Source organism: Cupressus sempervirens, chromosome 11 (genome assembly GCF_028749045.1).
Source record: "Cupressus sempervirens isolate cs-2001-9-10 chromosome 11, ASM2874904v1, whole genome shotgun sequence".
Taxonomy (NCBI): domain Eukaryota; kingdom Viridiplantae; phylum Streptophyta; class Pinopsida; order Cupressales; family Cupressaceae; genus Cupressus; species Cupressus sempervirens.
In genome coordinates this window covers 321,329,385-321,356,061 of record NC_143128.1, presented here as the reverse complement: position 1 = coordinate 321,356,061, position 26,677 = coordinate 321,329,385, and positions in this window count along the sequence as shown.

Below are 26,677 nucleotides of genomic sequence, written 5' to 3'. Positions count from 1 at the left end.
AATAGCATTAAAACATATAAAAAGGGTCTTATATGATTTATTTGGCAATTCTACCCTCCAAAACACAAAGATTCCCTATTTGACCTAACATGTAATTAGGAGCACCTAAGCCTAATAAGGCTTACCACACTTAACCTACCTCACCTGAGGACTAGGTTAGTCCCATTATTATCCTAGTTATGTGGCTAGCACCACTACAAGAAAAAATAAATATAGGATCTATAGGTCTGTCATGATCCCACCTAAGTGCCCCTACAGAAGGTTAACATATAGGATGTCATCCCTAATTAGTTAAGTAATTATTTTGGTAAATAAAAAATATCCTTAACCCAAAATATTCAATTTTCTATCATGCTCTATTCTTCTTGTATATAGTAATAACTAGTAAATTACCCATATCTTGTTTTGTATAGATCATACTGACATGTAGACTTGAGCATGTGATCCTCGCTATCTCAAGTATTTGTGTTGAACTACATACATGTAAATTGTACCTCAATAGAATGTGCTAATGAAATATCTACCTATCCTTCCAAATAAATTGTATGCTACTTGGATAATTTTCTAAGTACGAGTTCCATGTTAGGATGAATGTTTTAGATTAAGGTAGAAATAGGTTTTGAAAGGGTCCTGAAACCCTTAATAGAAAAGAAAAAGATAAGCCATGAAGCACTACTAGGTTTTACAATGACCTAAAATATGTAGTTTAAACAGTAGCAAAATCAAGTTTTACAGGGACTTGAAACCACACAAAAGAACCAAATAATGAACCCAGGTTTTACAAGGACTTGGAACCCTATTTAAACAACAAACAAAAACCAGATAAAATAATCAAAATAAGTGACCAAAAACCAAGACCACTACAAAAAAATAGAGACCAGCAAACCAAAGGCATTGCTAGCTACTATTGTAGCTCTTTTATCATTTTGAACACCTCTTTATTGATCTTTGCAGTGCCTTGACTGGTATCAGTAGTTGAACCGCCAGTAGCCTTCGCTGCCCTTTTCCTAGAGCTCTATCTAATTCTTTTACTCAGTCCCCCTAGAGACATAATTTCTTCATTGGTGCACTTCCTAAGACTTGTAGTAGTAGCACAAATACTAGAAGTAACCTATTCCATCTTATTGTCACTTTCTTTGATTAGCAACTAAAGTTTATGTTCATTCTCCTTTAGTTTCTCTAGTATATTACCCATGTACCCTTCCATTTGAGTGATCTTTGCATGGTAAATTTCTTGGTTCTGTTGCACCTTTTCCATTTTCCTTTTTAGACTCATTAATTCATTACATATCCATGAGTTAGCTTGCAAAGAGGTATCATCCCTGAGCTTTATAGTATGCAGAAAAGAAAGCATAGTATCCCTTTGAATAGACTCATTCTTCTCCTTCACCAATTCTTCTCTACTAGAAGACTCATCCTTATCTTTCCTTACTTCTTCCCTCACATTGACATTAGAAGGGTCCTTCTTTTCCTTGTCCATTTCTTCTTTTCTAGCCCTCACTCCCTTGGAATGATCACTCTGATTTTCCTCCTCTCCATCATTACTTGACCCTATATTTTTCTCACTACTCTCTTCCTCTTCATCCTTACCAATTTCACCCTTGCTTCCCATGTAGGCTTCCAAATTGGAGCTGAATTCTCCCACTTCCATGTTCTCCTCCTCCATGAAGTTTTTCTCCTCCTTATTCTCTGAAATATCAAACTCAATAATCTCTTTGACATTTTTCTGATAGGATTTTTTGGGTTTCTTGCTTTAGACTCCTCCTTTAACCATTTAAAACATCATCACCCTTACTCTTCCTAGAGTAAGTTTCACTAATGGAGCCCTTCTTTTTTTTAGAAGGAGGAGAAGACATAAAAGCCTTGCTTTTACAATAACCCTAGATAAGTAAACTTAACCCTTCATGCAAAATCGGACACGATGTAGTGCCTGCCCCTAGTTCACATTTCTGTTATAATTGCTGAACTCTTTTAGGCTATTTTAATGCTTATTATTAGTAGCATTACTTTTAGATTATTAGATATTGTTTTTAAATTCAGTTGACATATGATGAGATTACTTGGTACTCTATATTTCATGTATGCATGATGATTATTTAGTGCTTTCAGTTATTGACAATGTTTAGTTAGATGGATTATTATGTGTTTTCTTATGGACACTTACCCCATACTGCATGTGTATGGTGTGTGTGTGTTGTTTTCTTTATGTATGGCATTTCTAATGTGGTTAAGGAAGGGAGTCATAAGCACCTACTAGTTACGATCTACACGATGCACCATGTCCTTCCATTGCCTATTTAGCTTAGTATATATTATGTCTATACATGCATGGATCTTATGCAAGTTGCAGGTACTAGGTATCAACTTCCCTAAATTACCAGGATGAGTGTACCCTATCGCATTATCTCAATGGTAAGAAAGATGAGATAAATTCTTAAGTCCAAATCGTAATCCCTTAAGCCATTTATCCTAATTGATAATTAAGACAAGTATCTAAGTTGTGTACCCTCCAAATGTGACAGATGACGTTAATTTGTGATTATAACCCTTCGGTTTGATTTTGTATGTGTTTTTCTTTAATGGGTTTTTGTATGTTGTTTTATGAGTCTTTGGTGAATTTTCTATTAATTAAGTCTAATCAAAAGATTGAATTAATGATTTAATTTAATGGAAAATTATTATGATATTTTAATATTTAAATTATATCTAATTAATTGGAAAATTAATTAAATAAAAATAATTAAATTTGAAGATAAAAGTTATAAGAATAATTTGGAATTTGATAATATTTATTTAATTTAATAATATATTTAGAGTTCACTTTTAAATAAATGCTAAATATTATTATTATTTAGGTTAATAAATATTTTATCAATTAAGTTTCAAAAATAAATTAAGAAGTGAAAAAAAATTAATTTATGAAAAGTTTTAAGTTCGCATGATGTATGGATGAGATTATAATATAAGAAATTAATTAAAAAGACAAAACAAGTAAATTTAATAAAGATATTTTAATTGCATAAAGTGTGTGCATGAGATTAAAATTAATAAATTAATTATAAATGAAGTCAAGCTAAAATTAAATAAAGTAATTTACTAATTCGTTAACATGCATGAGAAAAGATAAAGGAAAGATTAAAAAAAGTTAATTTAAAGTTGAGTCTTGTGAGCAAGAAGTCCTCTCCAGTGTACACACAATTAGTGCCCCGATTTGAGGAGAGAACTCCTTATCATCAATTGGGGGTTCATTTTCAAGAGGGATGATTTTGGATGCAAAATTTTGGAAGCAAAATTGGAAGTAAATTTTGGAAAGGAAATTTTGGAAAGTTTTAGAGAGAAGTTTTTGGATAGAAGTGAATTCCCTCACAATCTTTGGATGGTTGCATATTAGCATCAGGTTTAGGTAAGATCTTGTGTTTTTTGATCATTGATTAGTTACACAATTTTCCTTCCCGTCTTCTTTGTGCCTGTGAGTGTTGAGATCGAATTCTCTAGATTTTGTGGTATGATTCTTTTGTTCTCTTGTCTGAATCTTATGATATTCATATTGTATCTAATCTATACACTAAGATTGAAAGAAAAATAAACCAATCTAAAATCCCATCCTTAGGTAAAAGAAAAAACATAGTTAATCCAAGAAGGGTTTGAGATTTAAAAAGAAAATTTTAATTTAGAAATTCAAATGGTTAATGGAAGTTTTCCTATCAGACTATGGTTGCAATTGTCTTTAATATATATATGTATATATGTATATATATATATCTGTATATATATGTATATATATATATATATACATATATATACATGTATGTATATATACATGTATATATATGTATGTATGTATATATACATATATGTATGTATGTATATATACATGTATATATATACATAGATATATATACAAATATATATATACATATATCTATATACATATATATATGTATATAGATATGTATATATATACACACACATATACATACATACATACATACATATATATATACATACATACATACATATATATATATGTATGTATGTATATATATATATATATATATATATATATACATACATACATATATATATATGTATATGTATATATACATGTATGTATATATATATGTATATATATACATATATATACATATACATATACATACATATACATATACATATATATACATATACATACATATATATGTATGTATATATATATGGATATATATATATACATATATATATATGTATATATATATATATATGTGTATATATATGTGTGTATATATATAAGGTGTTATTTTTATACAAAATAAAATTAAAAAATAAAAATGAATTGAAATGTGGGGGGGTTGGTAGAACTATGTTTGCAATCTTTTATAAAAAAAAAAGTTAATTTTAATGGGGAGGATGGGGAAAGCCCCATACGCCCCCGTACTCGCTAGCGACATAATATATGGCCACTACAGTAGGGTACCCTCTATGTGTAGTAGCAGTACAACTGCTATCTATGGCAACAGAGGTACCAACAGCCATAGGTACCTGACCATGTGGGCCTTAAATGCTATATTATATGCATTATAAATTTTATTAAAAAATGTTTTTATTAATATAAATTAAATTAAATTTAGTTTATTTTAATTTATTAATTATTAATAATTTTTAATTAATAATTAGTATATCTTATTTATCAAAAGAATTTTAATGATGAATTACTAAATTAATTGATAATTAACAAATGTTATTTATTAAAGAATTTTTTTAATAAATATTAATTATTAATTATTAATTAATTAATTATTAATTATTAAGTAATTAATAATTATTAATTTAGTAAGGTAGATGGATATTGGGACTAATTGGAATTAATGATAAATATTATTTAATAATGATAATTATATTTATTATTTAAAATTTGATTATTAATGAAATTGGGATTATTTTTATTTAATAATCAATTATTATTATTTTAATAATTTAATAAATGATTATGAATACTTTTAAGTCATGATGCAATTTCTTTTATTATTTAAGAATGAGAAAGGGTTTAATTGAAAGGGTTAACCAAGGAACTTATAGAAAAACTGGAAGCTTAAATTTTTAATGCGATCAGATTTCCACAATCCATCATAGTTATGTAAATTAGTTTCTGGATTAGATTGTGTGGAGATTTTTACCATCAATGTTTCAAATCACACTACGTGATCCATCATCAGGGTGAGAGAGCAAGATGATGGATCACGTAGTGTGATTCGACACATTGATGGTAAAAATCTCTACACAATCTAATCCAGAAATTGATTTACATAGCTTAAACTTTATTAACTCCACTCTATATTTTCAAATCAAACCAATTGTGAGATTATGATGTTTTCTATGTACTATTTATGTTTTGGGATGTTGGGGTTGACCTAGCTTTGATTAGTTCTAGGATGTTTGCTAGAGGCTCGAGGGTTATGTGTTTGTGATATCATGCTGATCTTGACCTCGATCTTTTTAAGCCAACCATGGTAATGTGATGGTATGCTCTATGATATGGTTGTATTTATTATTGTTATTGCTTTCTAGTCTTCTTGTGTCAAGCTAAGGTGTATGTTTATGAGATACCTGACTTAACCATTTTTGATTCATCGATTAGTTATATTTGATTTTCTTTTCAGTCACCTTGATGGGACTGAAGTGTTTTTTATGTTCTTGATGATGTCATGTTGTGACATGTTTGACTTGACCATTTTGGAGTCTTTCGACCAGTATTATTTTGGGATACTTTCTGATTTCTCATTGAGAACTGATTGATATTATGATTTATCATTTGATGCCTTTCAGTTGCTCGTAGAGAATTGTTGTGATTATTATGATTATCTTTTGGTGCTTTCTAGTTGCTCGTGGAGAACTAATGTGAGTATTGTGGATTATCTTTTGATACTTTCCATTCACTTGTATAGGGCTAAGGTGATTTTTATATAATTAAGTGATAACTCATTGTCCTAGGGGTAACTCATTGTAAGTTTTTTTATTAAGTGATAACATTTACACTAAATGGAGATTAAAAATTAACCTAATAAGATAATTGTATGTTCTCACCCATGCCTTGAGTGCTAGTACAGACTAGGATGGGAGTTGAGAGAATGCTTGGTTGTGACCTTACATTTTGTAGTATTCCTTGTCAGTACGAGAGGATACTAGTGGCCACATGGGGATCACTAGGGATCCTAGAGTCCTAAGAAACTACCAAGGTAACTCCTACGTGATTCATTGATGACATGTTCTCATTTACAGACAAGGTTTCCTATGCATCTTGTGTGCCTCTGGGAATTAGATGTCGACCTATCTTAGAACCTTTCAGTTAGATTGATTTTAGGATTTTCTTGGACTTAGAGAGTATCTTTTGACATGTAATTTGATATCCTATTTGGGACTTTCTATCTCATCAGTGTGGTGGGAGTGGACTATATAGTTTCCATGCAGTCTGGTGGTAGTGCTTTTTCACTCTTACCATTGAGATCCATCTATAGTCACCATGATTGGAGCTTCTTGGGATGTTGGTTTATCATGTTTAGATGATGTTATTTATTGATGCATTTTCTTATATTGATGATTAGCATGTGATAGTTGATGTTATCTACTTTGTAGGATCATCTTATGCTTTATTCTAGTATGTCAGATTTCCTTATGCATATGTTGTAGCATGTTTTAGTAATGACATCCCTATTATGATAGTACTGACGATCTATTCTATGGCTTGGGATGTTACACACAGGGGATGGCTAGGGCCCACAATGGTCTAATGATGCTATTGATGTTTGGGAGGAATTGCACACTTAGTTACTTGTGGTTTATGATGGATAGTTGTATTTCATGTTGGATGTTTATATCTTTTATGATGGATGGATGTATCATGTATGTTATTGGTTTCATTTGTTTTATTTTACTTGTATCATGGATCCAAAGAGGATGATGTATTTATATTTCTACATATGTATATTCTTTTAGCCTTTCATACCCTATGACATGTACAGTGGATGATTGAGCATTCTGGATTAATTTTCCAAGAGGCATTTCGAACAAATGTATATTATAGACTTTGGACTTTATAATTATTATTTCATGTTGATGTGGTAGTTATTAGACTTAGTATTAGAGTAATTTAAATGTAATTAAATATCATGGGATCCTTAAGAAATGTAACCTGTTATGTATGTTTTAGTTGATTGTATGTTATTGCTTCCACTGCTATGTGTTTGAAGTGTATGTTATCTTTGTTGTTAAAAAAAAATGTTGGAAAAACTTAGTAAAACTTTAGGTTAATTCTTTTGGATCCCTTGGCAGGTCGTTACATGTGATTTTTTCTTCTTATAAGCTTGCAAACTTTGGAGTAAAGAAAATATCAAATAAAAAGGAAATGAGAGCCTATCCTTCTGCCTAAAGTGATTAAGGAATACAAAATGAAATTTATGCATACACTTAGCTCTTTCATCTAAAATAAAATACTCTCAAATACAGGAGAACACATCCTGCCAGATGACCTTAATCTAACTCACTACATAAAAATTGCCATTCTTCTCAAGGTTTTACTCCTCTTCATCCATCTTGGGAAATTTCTTAAATGAAGCATTTGAAATATTCATTTCTTTGCTGAACTTAATGCCTTCCTTAGGAAAACCTATCAGCTTAGCTATGAACTCTTTAGTCAATTGCACTATCACTCCATGTAGAGATACCCTATCTTCAATCTAGTTTTTGAAGAATGCCTCAATAACATGAGGTTTAAACCAATTAAGATGCTCCAAATAAGTGGTGACATTACTGTTTTGTAGAATATGCCATACAGAAGCTTTGGCCTTCCAAGCCTTGCAATTTTTTGGCTCCTATTTTTGTGGTTCTCCACCCATTTCTAAATACTTCAATTTAGTACAATAAACTAGAATATTAGCTTGAATGTTGATGATACTATTTCGGGGGAGTATCCTAAGCATTGGAGAGAATTGACATGTTGCATTCATGACTGCTTTTGTCATTGATGTGAACATAGCATGGTTTCTATAAAGACTGGCTATATAGAAGACAATGGTTTGATTATCTAGTGATGCACAATCATGGACATGTTCTACATTGTATGCTAATGACGTGGTCAAGTGCATAGAGTCTAAGTTGAAGATGTACAAAAGTTGTACCTGATTTACAAAGAGTAGTTTAAAGACAATGCATTGGGAAAGTAGTTCTTGATGTTTGTTCACTATCTTAAATCTGATATGCAATTAGAAGATGCATAGTTAAGTAGTGACAAAGGACAAAAGTTGGTGATGTCAGCGAGTGTATAGATGTTAGTGTCACACATGTGAAGTTTTTCATATAATGTGAGCCGATCATGCTATTGTAATTGTAATCAATTAATTATTTTATTATAATTAATTAGGAAAGCCTCAAAGCTTACTCAATAAATTATTACGAAGATATGATATAAAGGAAATATGTTTTCCTTATTTATAAAGTGTTGTGATCATTGTATGAAGTGTGAAGTATGAAAATGAGTAGAGTGCTTACTGAATGTGTGTAAGTGATCCAAGGGATTTTTGGATGCTAGATTTGTGATCTGGTTACATGATCATAACAAGAAGTTTGTTTGGTAGGAAAAACAGAGAGGAAAGAATAGTATAGTACAATTATATTATTCTAAAAGGAATAATATAGATATCATTTTGAAAATGGGTTCATTGGTCTTGCCCTTGAAGCTGTTTGAGTAGTGGTTCCAACTGTCTTCTACAACTCCTTACAGGGTTGGAATCTCATATCAGACATTAAAGGTCTCTTAATAGGGACTCATATGTATTGAATATATTCATAGAATCCTAATAGGCTACATCCTCTAACAAATATTATTTATATTGGTACATCATCTTGTAGGTACCATTCCCACCAGGGGTTTCTCTTTGATCAAGGGTTTCCCTAGTTAACATATCTATTGGTATTGTGTATGAGTATCTTGTTGTGGTTTGAGTTTATATTTATCATATGATTAAGTTTGTTTAGAGTTGATAATTGTGATGTTAATTGTATAACTTATTCACCCCCTCCTCTCAATTATATCAGTGGTCTATATATTCTAACAATTGTTATTAGAGGGTCATGTCCTTGACGAATAGTTTTAACAGCTTTGGGAGACCGATGATGAGTCTTTTTAGAAAGGACAATCCTATATTTTATGGGGCCAACTATGGTAGTTGGAAGGAGAAAATGAAAGATCATCTTTTGTGCATGGGTCTAGGATATTGAATCTTGATAAAGAGTAAGAAAACTATCCTTGAAGAAGAAAAAATAGAAGGATGCAATGGAGATTAAAGAGATCTATTCATATGTAACATGAAAGAAAGAGAAGCTCTACTAAAAAATCTTCTAGAGAATGAATATAGTTAGGTAAAGTCACTTGAAACATCTTATAAAATTTGGAAAGTATTAGAATTTTGAAGGTGATAAACATGCAAAGAGAATGAGATTATAGAATTGGATATGTGCATTTCAAGATTCTAAGATGATGGTAGATGAATCTATAGGAAGTTACATTGGTAGAATATCATAAATTTTTTCATGAATTTGGTCACATGGTGGAAAGGAAGAAGATGAAGTAATATTGAAGACCTTGAAAATTTTGACACTGCCATTCAAGCAAGTAGCTTAGATGATTCAACCAGTAATGCCCTACACTAAGGATTTCACAAAGGAAGCATTGATTGAAAGATTAGAATCTATAGAAGTACATCTGAGACAGTCTAGTGATCTAGCAAGAGTTGAAATAACTTTTAGTGCCCTAAACATTTGACTTAATCTAACAAGGAGTGCAAGCAAACATGGAGATTTTTCTCATAACAGCAAATCTAATAAAGACAATAAGATTGAGGAAGGAATAGCCCTTCTTGCAAGAAGAGAAAAAGATGGTAAGAAAATATTTAAATGTTGGACTTGTGATGAATTTGGTCATTATGCATCTAAATGTCCTAAAAGAGAGAAAGGGTACAAAGGAAAATTCAATCCTAGAAGAGATAGAGATAGAAATTGTTTATATGCAAGTGAGGATGAAGAATTTGATGAGAAAGCTTAGAGTGAAAGTGATGATGAATTGAGATTTGTGGCTATCAAGGAATATGATATTGATAGACAAATTAGAGAAGACAAAACTCTAATTTTACAAGTGGAATATAAATCTGATTGGATAATTGAAAGTGGTTGTTCACATCACATGACTAGTGATATGAATAAGTTTGTGAAGTTAAAGAATCATGATGGAGGTATGTTTAGAATTGGTAACAGTGCAACCTATCATATAATAGGAATTGGATCCATTTCTCTTGATGGTAAAACTAACATTGATGATGTTTATTTTGTTGATGGATTGAAGCATAACTTGTTGAGTGTTGGATAGTCAAAGGACAAGGGTTATCAATTAAAATTCACTTAAAAGACCTACATTATCAAAGACAAATATGGTAAGCTAATAGGAACTGGCACTAGATCTAGAGGTGAAGTATTTTAGTTGAATCCTACTAAAATGATATGTTTGTTAGCTAAAATTGATAATAGATGGTTGTGGCATAGAATATTTTTTCACATAAATTTTGATAATAGTGTGAAGGTTAGTAGCACATTTAGAGTCAGAGACTTGCCGAAGATTACAAAGCCTACTAATGTTGTGTATAAAGAATGTATTCTAGCTAAGAAGAAGAAAGTATCATTTCCTAGCAAGAAGTTTACTACCACAAAGAAGCTGGAGATCATTCAAACAGATCTTTGTGGTTCCTTGAGAATAAGAGAATTCTATGGTGAAAGGTATTTTATGATATATTTTTTTATGATTTCACTAGAATGATGTGGGTAACATTTCTTAAAGAGAAATCAATAGCTTTTGAGAAGTTTAACATATTCAAGAATAGAGTTGAGAATGAATCTTGTGTGTTAAGATAAAGTGTTAGATATTAGATGGAGGAGGAGAATTCACCTCTAGAAGGTTTAACATATTTTATGAAGAGAATGGAATTAAAAGGAAGCTATCTTAACTAAGAACACCTGATAAAAATGGGATTTCTAAAAGAAGGAATACATCAGTAGTAGAAGCATCAAGAACAATGCTGTTTGAGAATCATCCTTCTAAGACATATTGGAGAGAATGATCTTATATTAAGAGAGATGATGACATTGGTAAGTTTTATCCAAGAAGTGATGAATGTAAGTTTTTTGGTTATTCATTAAAAAGTAAGGCATACAAATGTTTTAACTATAGAGCTATGACTATAGTTGAATACACAAATGTAAGGATTGATGGAAAGTTTGGAACTAAGGAAAAGATGGTAGATTATAATTTAGATGAAGAAGAGAATAACTCTAGAATTGTTAGACATAATTCTAAAGTTTTCATTGAGACTAACAATGATTTGCAGAATGATGAGCAAAGAGGAAAGAAAAGATCTAAACCTAGAGAAGAGATAAGAGTTGAGATGTCAACTCTTACTTCTAATAGGAATATAACAAAGAATGTAGTGCCTCTCCAATTTGACTTTTGTAAGCCATCCTAATGGATGCAACCTTGATGATCTTTTGTTGTGATGGGATCATGATTGTGACCCTAAGTGGTCTACACCGTTGAGGTGTTTGGATTTATGTTTCTGTATCAGTTGCTTTGTTTATGCTTTTGACTGATCTTTGAGATTATGATGTGATTTTTGGTTCACTGAGGTTTGTGCCAGTGGTTACCAGTATCGATGTGGTATCATGAGGTTGTTTCGTGATTACCTTGAGATTTGTGCAGAGATTGCACTATGTACCATTACCATGCTACAATGGACTAGGTTCCTGTAGTAGTGGTTAGTCATGTTTATGACTATGGTTGTTTATGTGTTTTAAATGCCTTTTTATTGTAGAGTAATCAATATTTATTAAATGCATTAATGATTAGAAATGGATTGTCCATGTTGATTTATTTGGTTATGTGCTGCGGACATTTACCTTGTTATATTTTTGATCTGAGAGATATTTTTTACTCATGTTATGTTTACATTTGAGAGGACCCAAGGGTCAGATGTTATACTTTGATTTCAGTATCATAGATTTTAGACTACTATGTTGTTCAGTTAATCATATTGCATGATGATGCCATTTTGAGATGACAGTGTGTTTTACGATGTTATCTGGTTATCTGGTATTTGGACATACCTCAAATTTCTCTATATGATGGATTTAATGCTATGGTTATTTACTTCATTCCTACGTTGCTATGCTTTATGTGAACGTGAGTGATGTAAATAGAATATTTTAATATAATTAAATAAATGGTTAAATTAGGTGATTTAATGCATTTATTGCTTCGGCTATATTATTATATGCAATTGCACTTGATCGTGTTGTTTAATGTGCAGGATTATATCCCTGGCAGTGGCACATGGAGTTAGTGATTCAGCCATTCATATTTTACCAATGTCGTCCTTGTATGGTTGACGTATCCTTAATTAAATGTTTAAATTAAACCTTTCGGTGATTATTAAATCCGAACTCATTTGCATTATGTGATTACACCAGTAAGCGTGTCTATGCATTTAGAGGTTCGCATTGTCGCGAAAGTTGTTTAAGGAGATTTATGTGTTTTTGGGTTTTTGGGATTTTTAATTGTTTTATTTTAATTTCTGGCAGCTTTGCCATAGATGAATTCCTATTTATAGGAATAGCCTATTTTCGTTTGGGTCGATTTGGGATTTAACTAGGTTGGCTGGTTATTTGCCCTAATCGATTATTCACTCAAAAAGTGAATAAATATCCAAAGAGGAATTTAATTCCTCACTTCTCACTTTCCAATTTGAAAGTTGGAGAGTAAAACCCAAAATCCTCTTCATGAGGATTTGTTGTTTTGTTCGTTGTGGGAGCTACGGGCGTGGGATCGTCGCGAGGTTGAGCTCGTTGGATCCAGCTCAAAGAAACCTTGGATTGCCGTGATTTTCAACTACTTCTACAGGATATTTATTTTATGGTTTAGATTCCCATTTTGCCCTTTCAGCTGTGAGGTAGGGCTTTCTCGTTTTATTGTTTCTGCTCCGTTTCAGCTTCTATTTTTGGTAGCCGTTTGTTTGGATGCTGAGAACTAGTGTTCCCCTCTGTTTCTGTATGTTAGTTCTACCCAGTTGGGTGGGTATGAACATTTCCCTATTTTTTGGGATGAGGGTTTGAGATTTTATGCCGTTATGCTGGCCGTTTTTGCATACGGTGTCCGATTCCATTTATTTTTTGATTTTTGGGGTTTTTGAACCCAAAGGCCAAATGGGTTTTAATTTTGAAATTTTTCCAAAATTTTGGTTTTTACCTCATTTTGCGTGCCGCCCTATTTTCTTGAGTTTTCTTGGCACAATGTGGTTTGTGGACCTTGATGGTCGATTTGGATATTAGTCAGACCACTTTTGCACTATTATGTTGCATTGGGATGCGTCTTGCATCCATACTCCCGACGTTGTGTTCGGTTGAGTGATTTTACACTTGATTTGGTTTCTTTTGGACCTTTGCTTTTGTTTGTGAACGTTAGGATTCGTGTAGAATCCATACTCTCGGATTGAGGCCGGTTGAGTGAGTTCATGATGTTTGGTCTTGTTGCATCATTGGGATTCGCGTAGAATCCATACTCTCAGATTGAGGCCGATTGAGTGATTTAATGATGTATGGTTTTATTGGCTTTGGGATTCGTGTAGAATCCATCCTTCCCATGTTGCTTTCAGTTGGGTGTTTTCTTTGCATTGTGTTCTCATTCCTGTCCTTGTGTTATGATCTTCATGATGGTGGTGCGCCACACACGAGTACGTACGCGTACATTTGTTGGGTGACTTGCGAGGCCCGATCTTCCGTGGATTTGTCGAAAGTTATGATCATTGGGGTTGGGATGGGAGTATGCATGCCCACGGGCACTTGTCATAGGATGAGAATGGGTAGGGTAGGGTAGCATATGGAGGGGGCTTCTATCTCGCAGCCTGGTGACCTTAGTCCCATAGGGTTGGCAGAGGAAGTTTTAACTAAGTGATAATTAAAGAAAATGTGTGACTGGTAATAAAACTTAAGATAATAAAATGTGTGTGTGGGGCCCTCCGTTGAGGAGTTGAAACACACGATCTGAGCTTGGGCTTGTCGATGCCAAGCAACTCTCCATGATGTCAGCCCCTACTTAGTAGCCTATTGAGTGTCTGACCAGGACTTGTACTCCTTGCATTGTCTTAGATTCTTGGTTCAACCATCATACTGTCTGGCGTGAGTGTTAGCCATGGATGTTGTGATTTTTGTGTGTTTTTGGTTGGATCATTATCTCCACCAGCACGGCGGGTGTGGACCTACGGGTGCCACATGGTTGAGAGGCATAGCTACCTTCACCACCGCTAGGGATTGGTGTACAGAGACGATCTTTGTCCTAGTGCAACCGTTGCTGGATGTTTTCACTTGGTACTTCAGGTTCTGGAGTACGCTTTGTTGTGATTTATGCTTTCATTGGGATGCTTGTATATCATGTTAGATGATGTTATTTTATTTGGCGCATTCCCTTATTATGATGTTGAGCATATGATTAGATGATGTGTTTTGCTTTAGTAGTATATATGTTGCTTATTGTTGTTTAGCATGTGATAGGTGATGTTATCTACTGTAGAATTATCTTATGCGTTATCACTAGCATGTTAGATTTTCTTATGCTGTTATTATTGCATGTTTTTAGTAGTGACGTCCCTATTACGATAGTACTGATGATTTGGTTAGTTTGTTGGGATGTTACGTGTGGGGGATGGCTAGAACCCACGATGGTCTTATGATGCTATTGACGGTTGGGAGGAACCGCGTACTTAGTTTGGTTGTTTTGTTCTTGAGATGTATTTATGTACATTGTGATGTTGCTTTTGTTCTCCTTTCTGTGTTGTTCTTGCGCTCGAGTGTTCATTCCTCGAGCCTTCGTGGATCCGGTACTCCCCGATGTGGAGGTTCTTTTGTCGATTTTTCCTTGTTTTTGAGTTCTGGAAGTGTTTTTACTTTCTATGGGCGACATTTATTCAGCATTGTGCGATACTGATAAAGTATCGCACGCCCATAGAAAGAATGTCATACGATACTATAAAGTGTCGCACGCATTACTGGAGAAGTGTCGTACGACACTAGAAGAGTGTCACACGGCTTTATGAGAAATGTTGCACGATACTTTTCTAGTATTGCACGCCTTCTTGAGAAGTGTCGCACACAGTAAGGGAGAAGTGTCGCCCTCCCTTAGTAAAATGTGTCGCACAATTTTTGTGAAAAACCTACGTGTGCCATCAGCAGGAACTTTTCTTCATGATCTGATCTTTTTGAGAGTTGATTTGGATACCCCTTTGGCCGTTCTTCGAGCCTATGTTGTTGCATTTTGAATTCAGGAGGTTTCTTTGAAATTCAGTTTTTCTGTTTCTGTTGTAGTCCTTCGGGGTTTAAAATATATTGTTTAAGTATAAGTTGATGTATATTTAATTCCTTATACTTAAATATATTTTAATATATGTGACAAATCGTTTGAGATAGGTTTCAGACCTCTCAAAGATAAGTTATGGATTCTAGGAAATTTTAGGGCTTCAGAAATCCAGACTTAGCCAATTTTTAGGGCTTTAGGATTTCAGGCTTAGCCAAATTTTGGTATTCTGCATTTTACCCCAGCTTGGTGTTTTGTTGACGAGTGGTCATTTCTTGTGCCCTCATCTTCCGGTGGCGGTTTTTGGCTTTTGTTTGGGTGTGTCTGTTGGTAGTAGCGTTTGGAGATTCGTTGGTTTTTGAGATTGTGTTGAAGTCTTCCATTGCAATCGTTGTGATCCCTGTATGATGTTTTCATGTGCATTCATACTTGTAAATTTTTTATTTTTTTATTATCTTGGCTTGATTTGAATCCTTGTTTCCAAGGATCTCCGGGCGGGGCATTACATCTGGTATCAGAGCCCATGTTCAAACATTGGGATCTCTGTGTTATGTTGCCCTTGTAGTTGTTGTTGCATTGGTTGAGTGTGAGTGTCTCAGTGAGAACTTGTGATCTTTGTTGCTTTGGTATCTAATCGTGATGGACTTGCTTGTCCAGTAGATGTAACTAGAGCAGTGTGTGGAGAAGGAAGTGACTCTTCCTGGTCTTGTTGGTGGGATCGATGTGCCTTGTTTGGTTGGTTTCTTGTGTGACCCTTTTTGGATGGAACCACCGATTGGTTTCCATGTGTTGGCTTTAACTATTTCTTTTTGTTTCCTCTTGTGGAGTAGGTGCATTGTTTCCCTGTTTTCTCCTTATTGCAAGTAAATAGATGAATATTATTTGTGATTCTTTATTTTGTTGTTATAATGATGAAATGGTTCCTTTCATTGTAATGAGTGTTTATTGTGAATCATTGCAAAGAGTAGGTTTGCATTATATCATTGGGTTAATGACTTAAGTCCCCAATCTGATTGCTTCTTAAGCTTATGTAAAACTGTATTAATTTGATGGATATGTAAATGTTGCATTGCATGGAAATTTTTTTTTTTTTCATATGCATGAGATTACTGAAGGTATACTGCTTGATGTGTGTGAGTGTGTTCTCTAACATTGCTAGGATGATGTATTCCTTAGCATTGTGTGGTGATTTATCCCTCTTGTGTGACTGTACTCAGTCATCGCCTGTAATGTGATTTTTTTGATGCCTTATTTTATTTGGCTGGAGGTACTTTCCTCATTTTGTTGGGCTAGCATTGGTTTTTAGTATTTTCCTCTCTTGGAGTAGTCATCAATTTTATCTATCACTCTCTTTGTGACAGTTGTCACATTTGACTTATTGTTGAAATGAGCTCTTTTTGGTACTTACTGTTGGAATTGATAATTCTCCCATTTGGGCTTCTTGATTATGTTTCATGATGACTATTCTATATGTGTTTTACTGCTGCCCAGTTGTGAGTTGTGACTCTATCATGTTCATCTCGAACCTCTGGTAGTACGTACAAGGGATGATATCATGGAGAACATGCTAGTGTGTCTAATAGATTTTAAGTGTTAATGTAATTGGATGGTTTAAAAGATGAGTAAATGGAATGTTATTTTTGAAAGAAATTGAAAGGTATGTACTTGTTCTATAGCAACTCTTGGACCCTTTCTTGAAAATCTTTCAGTTCATTATGCATTAGTGCTTATGTTATGCTTAATTAATGAATTTATGAAAGAAAAGTAATGATGGTTTCAATGTGTGATTTACCTTTCATTCCATGCCTTATGTTGTTTTGGGCATGTGTGCTCTTGTGTGGATTTGGAAATTTCATCCGTTGCTTGTCTTGGTGACCAAGGCTATTGGTTTTGTCCTTGTTGTTTTGATTTGAGTGGTGGCTCAGATCGTAGGTCTTGGTCTCTCTTAGCTTCTTCATGTTGTAGTCCTTGTCGATATCTTTTCAACACTTTTCAAATGGATTCAATCTGAGTTCGGCTGTGAGGCTTTGGCTTTTGGAGTTGTTGATCGATGTTCTGAGTACCTTTTCGAGTAGAGACCAATTCAATCATGACATATCATATTTATGGCCAATGGAGAAGTTTAACTCCTCATGTTATTCATAATGAAAGAGTTATCTTTTCTTCATAATCTACTAGGTACTTGTTGGAGTTCGTGCTTGGGTTTTTGTGTTTCCTATTGCACTGACCCACCCTTGTGAGGTGTAGTGTGGTTTGTGAGCGTTCCTAGTTGTGGATGATGTTGCCTTATCGTTTGGGAGTGACTCGGTTCTTTAATGAGTCTACATTCTCCTTTCTAGATGTTGACCTTGGCACATCTCCGTATTCTTTCTCTCTTGAGAGAGTAGGCTAGTGTAACTATGCCACTAGCTCAGTTAGTGTTTTCAGGTGAGTATGTTGATGGTTGGTGAAATTGTGAGTTTCCTAATGCATCATGGACTGGTTAGTGTAGAGGTTGAGTGAGAGACTCCCTCTCAGTCCTATACTTTGTAGTATCCTTCTCCCTAAGCTTATATCTTCATGTGGATTGTCTCTATCAAGTTTTCTCATTAACTATTGACTTGAGGCTAGATATTGAGTTTAGCGGTAGATTGGGTGTAGTTTTCCTAGCATGGTGCTAGAGGGACATGGTATCATTGGACACATGCTACCATCTCGTGAGTTGGTATGTAGACATTTCGTGATTGGGTCCACTGACGAAAGTCTTTGAACCTTGTGAGAAGGTGATATCTTGTTTGGCTGGGTTGTGTTGCCCTAGTTCCCAGTGTTAGTTGAGCTTTTGTACCTTGGAGAGGTGTTATGCTCCTATGCTTGGTGGTGAGTAGTCTTTTGGAGTGTGTTCTTTTATTGGTAAACTTTCATCCTCTTTGTTCTAAGGGTGAGTTTATGTGGATTCCAGAATGATCATGTGTGACATGATAGTATTTTTGGGAATTTTGGGATGGTTATTCCCCATGATTCCAACTCTTGTTGGAAGTGTGCCTTGTTTTGACCTTGTTTGTGGTCTTGTTGTTGGTGCATGTTGTAGTTGGGCACCTGTTGACAAGGTAGAGTGGCTTGTTCCTTACCTTGTATTGTTGACTCTATGGCTAGATGGGTTCTTCCTAGTGCATAGAAGGTTCCTTGTTGGAGGACCTTGTGTCTATGTGATACCCATTCTCTTTTGGTTAACCTATTTGGGGGTTAACGTGATGGTTTGAGAATGTTGGAGTGATTTGGGTTTGACTTATACAGAGTTTTGAGTCATTCCTATTGCTCGCTTTTGATTTTTGTTCTTGGTGTGTTCGGTTTCTATTCTTGGATTGCAGGCTTCCAGGAGTAAGCCTAGTCTTTGGAGGGGATGCTGTAGTGCCTCTCCCATTTGACTTTTGTAAGTCATCCTAATGGATGCAACCTTGATGATCTTTTGTTGTGATGGGATCATGATTGTGACCCTAAGTGGTCTACACCGTTGAGGTGTTTGGATTTATGTTTCTGTATCAGTTGCTTTGTTTATGCTTTTGACTGATCTTTGAGATTATGATGTGATTTTTGGTTCACTGAGGTTTGTGCTAGTGGTTACCAGGATTGATGTGGTATCATGAGGTTGTTCCGTGATTACCTTGAGATTTGTGCAGAGATTGCACTATGTACCATTACCATGCTACACTGGACTAGGTTCCTATAGCAGTGGTTAGTCATGTTTATGACTATGGTTGTTTATGTGTTTTAAATGCCTTTTTATTGTAGAGTAATCAATCTTTATTAAATGCATTAATGATTAGAAATAGATTGTCCATGTTGATTTATTTGGTTATGTGTTGCGGACATTTACCTTGTTATATTTCTGATTTGAGAGATATTTGTTACTCATGTTATGTTTACATTTGAGAGGACCCGAGGGTCAGATGTTATAGTTTGATTTTAGTATCATAGATTTTAGACTACTATGTTGTTTAGTTAATCATATTGCATGATGATGCCATTTTGAGATGACAGTGTGTTTTACGATGTTATCTGGTTATTTGGTATTTGGACATACCTCTGATTTCGCTATATGATGGATTTAATGCTATGGTTATTTACTTCATTCCTGCGTTGCTATGCTTTATGCGAACATGAGTGATGTAAATAGATTATTTTAATATAATTAAATAAATGGTTAAATTAGGTGATTTAATGCATTTATTGCTTTGGCTATATTATTATATGCAATTGCACTTGATCGTGTTGTTTAGTGTGCAGGATTATATCCCTCGCAGTGGCACATGGAGTTAGTGATTCAGCCGTTCATATTTTACCAATGTCGTCCTTGTATGGTCGATGTATCCTTAATTAAATGTTTAAATTAAACCTTTTAGTGATTATTAAATCCGAACTCATTTGCATTATGTGATTAGACCAGTAAGCGTGTCTGTGCATTTAGAGGTTCGCATTGTCGTGAAAGTTGTTTAAGGAGATTTATGTGTTTTTGGGTTTTCGGGCTTTTTAATTGTTTTATTTTAATTTCTAGCAGCTTTGCCATAGATGAATTCCTATTTATAGGAATAGCCTATTTTCGTTTGGGTCGATTTGGGATTTAATTAGGTTGGCTGGTTATTTGCCCTAATCGATTATTCACTCAAAAAGTGAATAAATATCCAAAGAGGAATTTAATTCCTCACTTCTCACTTTCCAATTTGAAAGTTGGAGAGTAAAACCCAAAATCCTCTTCACGAGGATTTACTGTTTTTGTTCGTTGTGGGAGCTACGGGCGTGGGATCGTCGCGAGGTTAAGCTCGTTGGATCCAGCTCAGAGAAACCTTGGATTGCCGCAATTTTCAACTACTTCTGTGGGATATTTATTTTATGGTTCAGATTCCCATTTTGCCATTTTGGCTGTGAGGTAGGGCTTTCTCGTTTTATTGTTTCTGCTCCGTTTCAGCTTCTGTTTTTGGTAGCCGTTTGTTTGGAGGCTAAGAACTAGTGTTCCCCTCTGTTTTTGTATGTTAGTTCTACCCGGTTGGGCGGGTATGAACATTTCCCTATTTTTTGGGATGAGGGTTTGAGATTTTACGCTGTTATGCTGGCCATTTTTGCATATGGTGTCCGATTCCATTTATTTTTGGATTTTTGGGGTTTTTGAACCTAAAGGCCAAATGGGTTTTAATTTTGAAGTTTTTCCAAAATTTTGGTTTTTTACCTCGTTTTGCATGTCACCCTATTTTCTCGAGTTTTCTTGGCACAATGTGGGTCGTGGACCTTGATGATCCATTTGGATATTAGTCAGACCACCTTTGCACTGTTATGTTGCATTGGGATGCGTGTTGCATCCGTACTCCCGACGTTGTGTTCGGTTGAGTAATTTTACACTTGATTTGGTTTCTTTTGGACCTTTGCTTTTGTTCGTGAACGTTAGGATTTGTGTAGAATCCATACTCTCGGATTCAGGCCGGTTGAGTGAGTTCATGATGTTTGGTCTTGTTGCATCATTGGGATTCGTGTAGAATCCATACTCTCAGATTGAGGCTGATTGAGTGATTTGTTGATGTATGGTTTTATTGGCTTTGGGATTCGTGTAGAATCCGTCCTTCCCGTGTTGCTTTCAGTTGGGTGTTTTCTTTGCATTGTGTTCTCATTCCTATCCTTGTGTTATGATCTTCGTGATGGTGGTGCGCCACACACGAGTACGTACGCATACATTTGTTGGGTGACTTGCGAGGCCAAATCTTCCCTGGATTTGCCAGAAGTTATGATCATTGGGGTTGGGATGGGAGTATGCATGCCCACGGGCACTTGTCATAGGATGAGCATGGGTAGGGTAGGGTGGCATATGGAGGGGGCTTCTATCTCGCAGCCTGGTGACCTTAGTCCCATAGGGTTGGCAGAGGAAGTTTTAACTAAGTGATAATTAAAGAAAATGTGTGACTGGTAATAAAACTTAAGATAATAAAATGTGTGTGCGGGGCCCTCCGTTGAGGAGTTGAAACACACGATCCGAGCTTGGGCTTGTCGATGCCAAGCGACTCTCCATGATGTCAGCCCCTACTTAGTAGCCTATTGAGTGTCTGACTAGGACTTGTACTCCTTGCATTGTCTTAGATTCTTGGTTCAGCCATCATACTGTCTGGCGTGAGTGTTAGCCATGGATGTTGTGATTTTTGTGTGTTTTTGGTTGGATCATTATCTCCATCAGCACGGCGGGTGTGGACCTACGGGTGCCACATGGTTGGGAGGCGTAGCTACCTTCACCACTGCTAGGGATCGGTGTACAGAGATGATCTTTGTCCTAGTGCGACCGTTGCTGGATCTTTTCACTTGGTACTTCGGGTTCTGGAGTACGCTTTGTTGTGATTTATGCTTTCATTAGGATGCTTGTATATCATTTTAGATGATGTTATTTTATTTGGCGCATTCCCTTATTATGATGTTGAGCATATGATTAGATGATGTGATTTGCTTTAGTAGTATATATGTTGCTTACTGTTGTTTAGCATGTGATAGGTGATGTTATCTACTGTAGGATTATCTTATGCGTTATCACTAGCATGTTATATTTTCTTATGCTGTTATTATTGCATGTTTTTAGTAGTGACGTCCCTATTACGACAGTACTGACGGTTTGGTCAGTGGCTTGGGATGTTACGCATGGGGGATGGCTAGAACCCACGATGGTCTTATGATGCTATTGACGGTTGGGTGGAACCGCGTACTTAGTTTGGTTGTTTTGTTCCTGAGATGTATTTATGTACATTGTGATGTTTCTTTTGTTCTCCTTTCTGTGTTGTTCTTGTGCTCGAGTGTTCCTTCCTCAAGCCTTCGTGGATCCGGTACTCCCCGATGTGGAGGTTCTTTTGTCAATTTTTCCTCGTTTTTGAGTTCTGGAAGTGTTTTTACTTTCTATGGGTGACATTTGTTCAGCATTGTGTGATACTGATAAAGTATCGCATGCCCATAGAAAGAATGTCGTACGATACTATAAAGTGTTGCACGCATTACTGGAGAAGTTTCGTACGACATTGGAAGAGTGTCACACGACTTTATGAGAAATGTCGTGGGATACTTTTCCAGTATCGCACGCCTTCTTGAGAAGTGTCGCACATAGTAAGGGAGAAGTGTCACCCTCCCTTAGTAAAAAGTATCGCACGGTTTTTGTGAAAAACCTATGCGTGCCATCAGCAGGCACTTTTCTTCGTGATCCGATCTTTTTGAGAGTTGATCTGGATACCCTTTTGGCCATTCTTTGAGCCTATGTTGTTGCATTTTGAATTCAGGAGGTTTCTTTGAAATTTAGTTTTTGGGTTTTTGTTGTAGTCCTTCGGGGTTTAAAATATATCGTTTAAGTATAAGTTGACGTATATTTAATTCCTTATACTTAAATATATTTTAATATATGTGACAAATCGTTTGAGATAGGATTTAGACCTCTCAGAGATAAGTTATGGATTCTAGGAAATTTCAGGGCTTCAAAAATCCAGACTTAGCCAATTTTCAGGGCTTTAGGATTTCAGGCTTAGCCAAATTTTGGGATTTTGCATTTTACCCCAGCTTGGTGTTTTGTTGACGAGTGGTCATTTCTTGTGCCTTCATCTTGTGGTGGCAGTTGTTGGCTTTTGTTTGGGTGTGTCTGTTGGTAGTAGCGTTCAGAGAGTCGTTGGTTGCCGGGATTGTGTTGAAGTCTTCCGTTGCAATCGTTGTGATCCTTGTATGATGTTGTCATGTGCATTCATACTTGTAAAAATTTTTTTTTTTTATCTTGGCTTGATTTGAATCCTTGTTTCCAAGGATCTCCAGGCGGGGCATTACAAAGAATCATCCTCTTGAGAAGATAATTGTAATAAAAGAAAAAGGTATAATGATAAGGAAAAAAGTAAATGAGAAGATATCTTTGATATCTTAAGTTGAGCCTAAGAGCGTAGATGAAGCATGTAAAGATTATCATTGGATTCAAGTGATGAATGAAGAATTAGATAAAATTTTAAAGAATGATACATGGGAGTTAGTTCCTAGACCTAAAGAAAAGAATGTGATAGGAGCCAAATGGGTATTCAGAAATAAGATGAATGAGCAAGGAAAAGTTGTGAGAAAAAAGGCTAGACTTGTATACAAGGGATATTCATAGCAAGAAAGCATAGATTATGAAGAGAAATATGTACTTTTAGCTAGAATGGAAGTGATAAGGATGTTAATTTATCAGATGGATGTTAAATTGATCTTTCTAAATGGAGAACTTGAAGAAGAAGTATATATTGAGAAGCCTAAAGGATTTCCTTTATTAGAAGAAAAAGACATGGTATGTAAACTAAAGAAAGCTCTATATGGTCTGAAGCAAGCACTTAGAACTTGGTATGCAAGGTTGGGCAATTATTTTGCAAAGATTAGATTTGCTAAAGGTATGGCAGACAATAACTTGTATTTGAAAGAAGTTAAAAATGGTTTGTTGGTTATAGTAATACTTGTTGATGATATTATTTTTGGAGATAATGATGAATCATGTGATAAGTTTGATAAAGAGATGAATAATGAGTTTGAAATGGGCATGATAGGAGAAATGATTTTTTTTTCTAGGATTGTAGATAGTGTAGAATAGTGATGGTATTTTCATTTTTCAACCTAAGTACTTGAATGATTTGTTGAAAAGTTTTGGTTTGGAAAGTTGTAAACATATTGGTACACATATGATAACTAGTCACAAGTTATCTAGTAAAGATGAGACACCTACAATAGAGACGAAGTTGTATAGATCCATGATTGGAGGTTTGCAATATCTTACTCACACTTGATCAAATATAGAAAATGTAGTTGGGATTGTAGCTATATTTCAAGCTGATCCCAAGGAATATCATTATACAATAGTGAAGAGAATATTTAGATATTTGAAAGGGAAATCTGACTATGGAATTTGGTATGATAGATTGAGTGACTGCACTCTATGTGCATATATTGATGTGGATTGGACAAGTGGTATGGATGAAAAAAAGAGCACTAGTGGTAGATAATTATTTCATGGAGGAAGATTAGTTTCTTGGTTAAGTAAGAAGCAAGATTGTATTTTGTAGAGTATTGCTAAGGTGGAGTATGTTGCAACAAAAAATAATTGTAATCAAGTTATGTGGATGAAGTAGATGTTGTAGGATATGAAAATTGAGTTTGAAGAAATTGTTATCATTTACTATGATAACACAAGTACAATGAGTATGTCTAAGAATCTTGTATTGTATTCTAAGACTAAGCATATATCTGTTAAGTATCATGTGCTAAGAGAGAAAGCAATAGAAAATTAGATCAGATTGGATTATGTGAGTATAAAGATCAAATTGTAGATATCTTTAGGAAACATTTTCCTAAAGATACATTTGAGTACTTGAGAGGTATGCTTGGGGTTATGCCCCTACCTACTTCTGAGTAGATGATGTAGAGAGTGCATCAGTCCACTAGTATAGAGCACTATTGTTAGCCTAGACTAAATGTTGATGCTTCCTATATGGGGGAGTATATATGATGAACAAATTTATTGAGGACTCTTGGTATTTGATTTTAAATAGTGTCTTTGAACACTCAAGCTAGTTGAAGACCTGGGGTAGCATATTAGCAATTGGTATGTAACAATTGGTATGTTGTAACATTGAGATTTATGTCCTTGACATTGATGTCAATGGGGGAGAGTATGCATGGAGGAGAGATATATATTTAGAGAGATTTAGAAAGATTCATGAAAGGAAGAAATAATGTGCATCTGATATATTGTGAATTGTTTAGTACAAAGTAAAAAATTGATGTCTAAGAAGGAGTATGCACCTATTGTATTGAAATTCTTTTTAGCATGTTGACAACTAATGCTAGTTAGCAGCAACAACATAATACTATTTGGTATTCTTGGAACTTAGATGGTTTTTTCATATATGTTTCCATCAATGCCAAAGGGGGACATTATATAATGATACTACTTTGGGAGAGTTTTGTAAGAATTGGAGAGTATTGACATGATTCATTCATGATTGTGTTTGTAATTAATGCCAATATAACATGGTTTCTGTAAAGACTTGCCGAGTAGTAGACATAGATCTTGATGGTATGGAAAATGGTTTAATTTTCTAGTGATGTGTAGTCATGGAGGTGTTATACATTGTGTCTTGATGACATGGTCAAGTGCATAGAGTCTAAGTCAAAGACATTCAAAAGTTGTACTTGATTTATAGAGAGCAATGTAAAGAAAAAGTATTGGAAAAGAAGTTCTTGATGTTTTCTATCTTATATTTAAGATACAAGGAGAAGATGTGTAGTCATGCAATGACATATGATAGTAATTTATTGATGTCAGCGAGTGTGCAAGCCCTAGTATTGCATGTGTGAAGTTTTTCATAAATTGTGAGCCAACAATGTTATTGTAATTGTAATTAATTAATTTTCTTATAATAATTAATTAGGAAAGCCTCAAGGATGACTCAAGGAGTTATTATAAAGATATGGTATATAGGAAAGATGTTTTCCTTGTTTATAAAGTGTTTTGACCATTGTATAAAGTGTGAAGTACGAAAAGGAGCATAGTGCTTACTAAATTTGTGTAAGTGATCCAAGGGATTATTGGATGCAAGATTTGTGGTTTGGTTACAAGATTAGAATTCAAAGAAGTCTAGTTGATAGGATAGAGAAAGAGGAAGGAAAGGTATAATACAATTCTATTATTCTACAATGAATAATATAGAGATCATTTGGATAGTTGATTCATTAGTCTTTCCCTTGAAGCTATTTGTATAGTGGGTCCATCTATCTTCTACAACTCATAACAGGGTTGGCACAACTCCTAACAAGGTTGAAATTTCTTAACAAGGATTCAAAGTGTACTAACAGGCCATATGTACTGAATGTATTCATAGACTCCTAATAGGGTCCATCCTCTAACAAGGAATATTTATATTAGTACATCATCTTGTGGGTATCATCCCCACCAGGATTTTCCCTCTAATCAAGGGTTTCCCTAGTTAACATATCTGGTAATATTATTTATGAGTATCTTTTTGTGGTTTTAGTTTATATTTCTCATATGGTTAAGTTATTTTAAGGTTGAAAATTGTGATATTAGTTGTATAACTAATTCACCCCCTCCCCCCCCACCCCCCTCTTAGTTATATTAGTGGACTATATATTCTAACATGCCATAATTGAAACATAAAAAAATACCTCTTTATACTGAAGATATGTTTCCATAAATGATAATGTACAATGTTTACTTTATCCAAATTT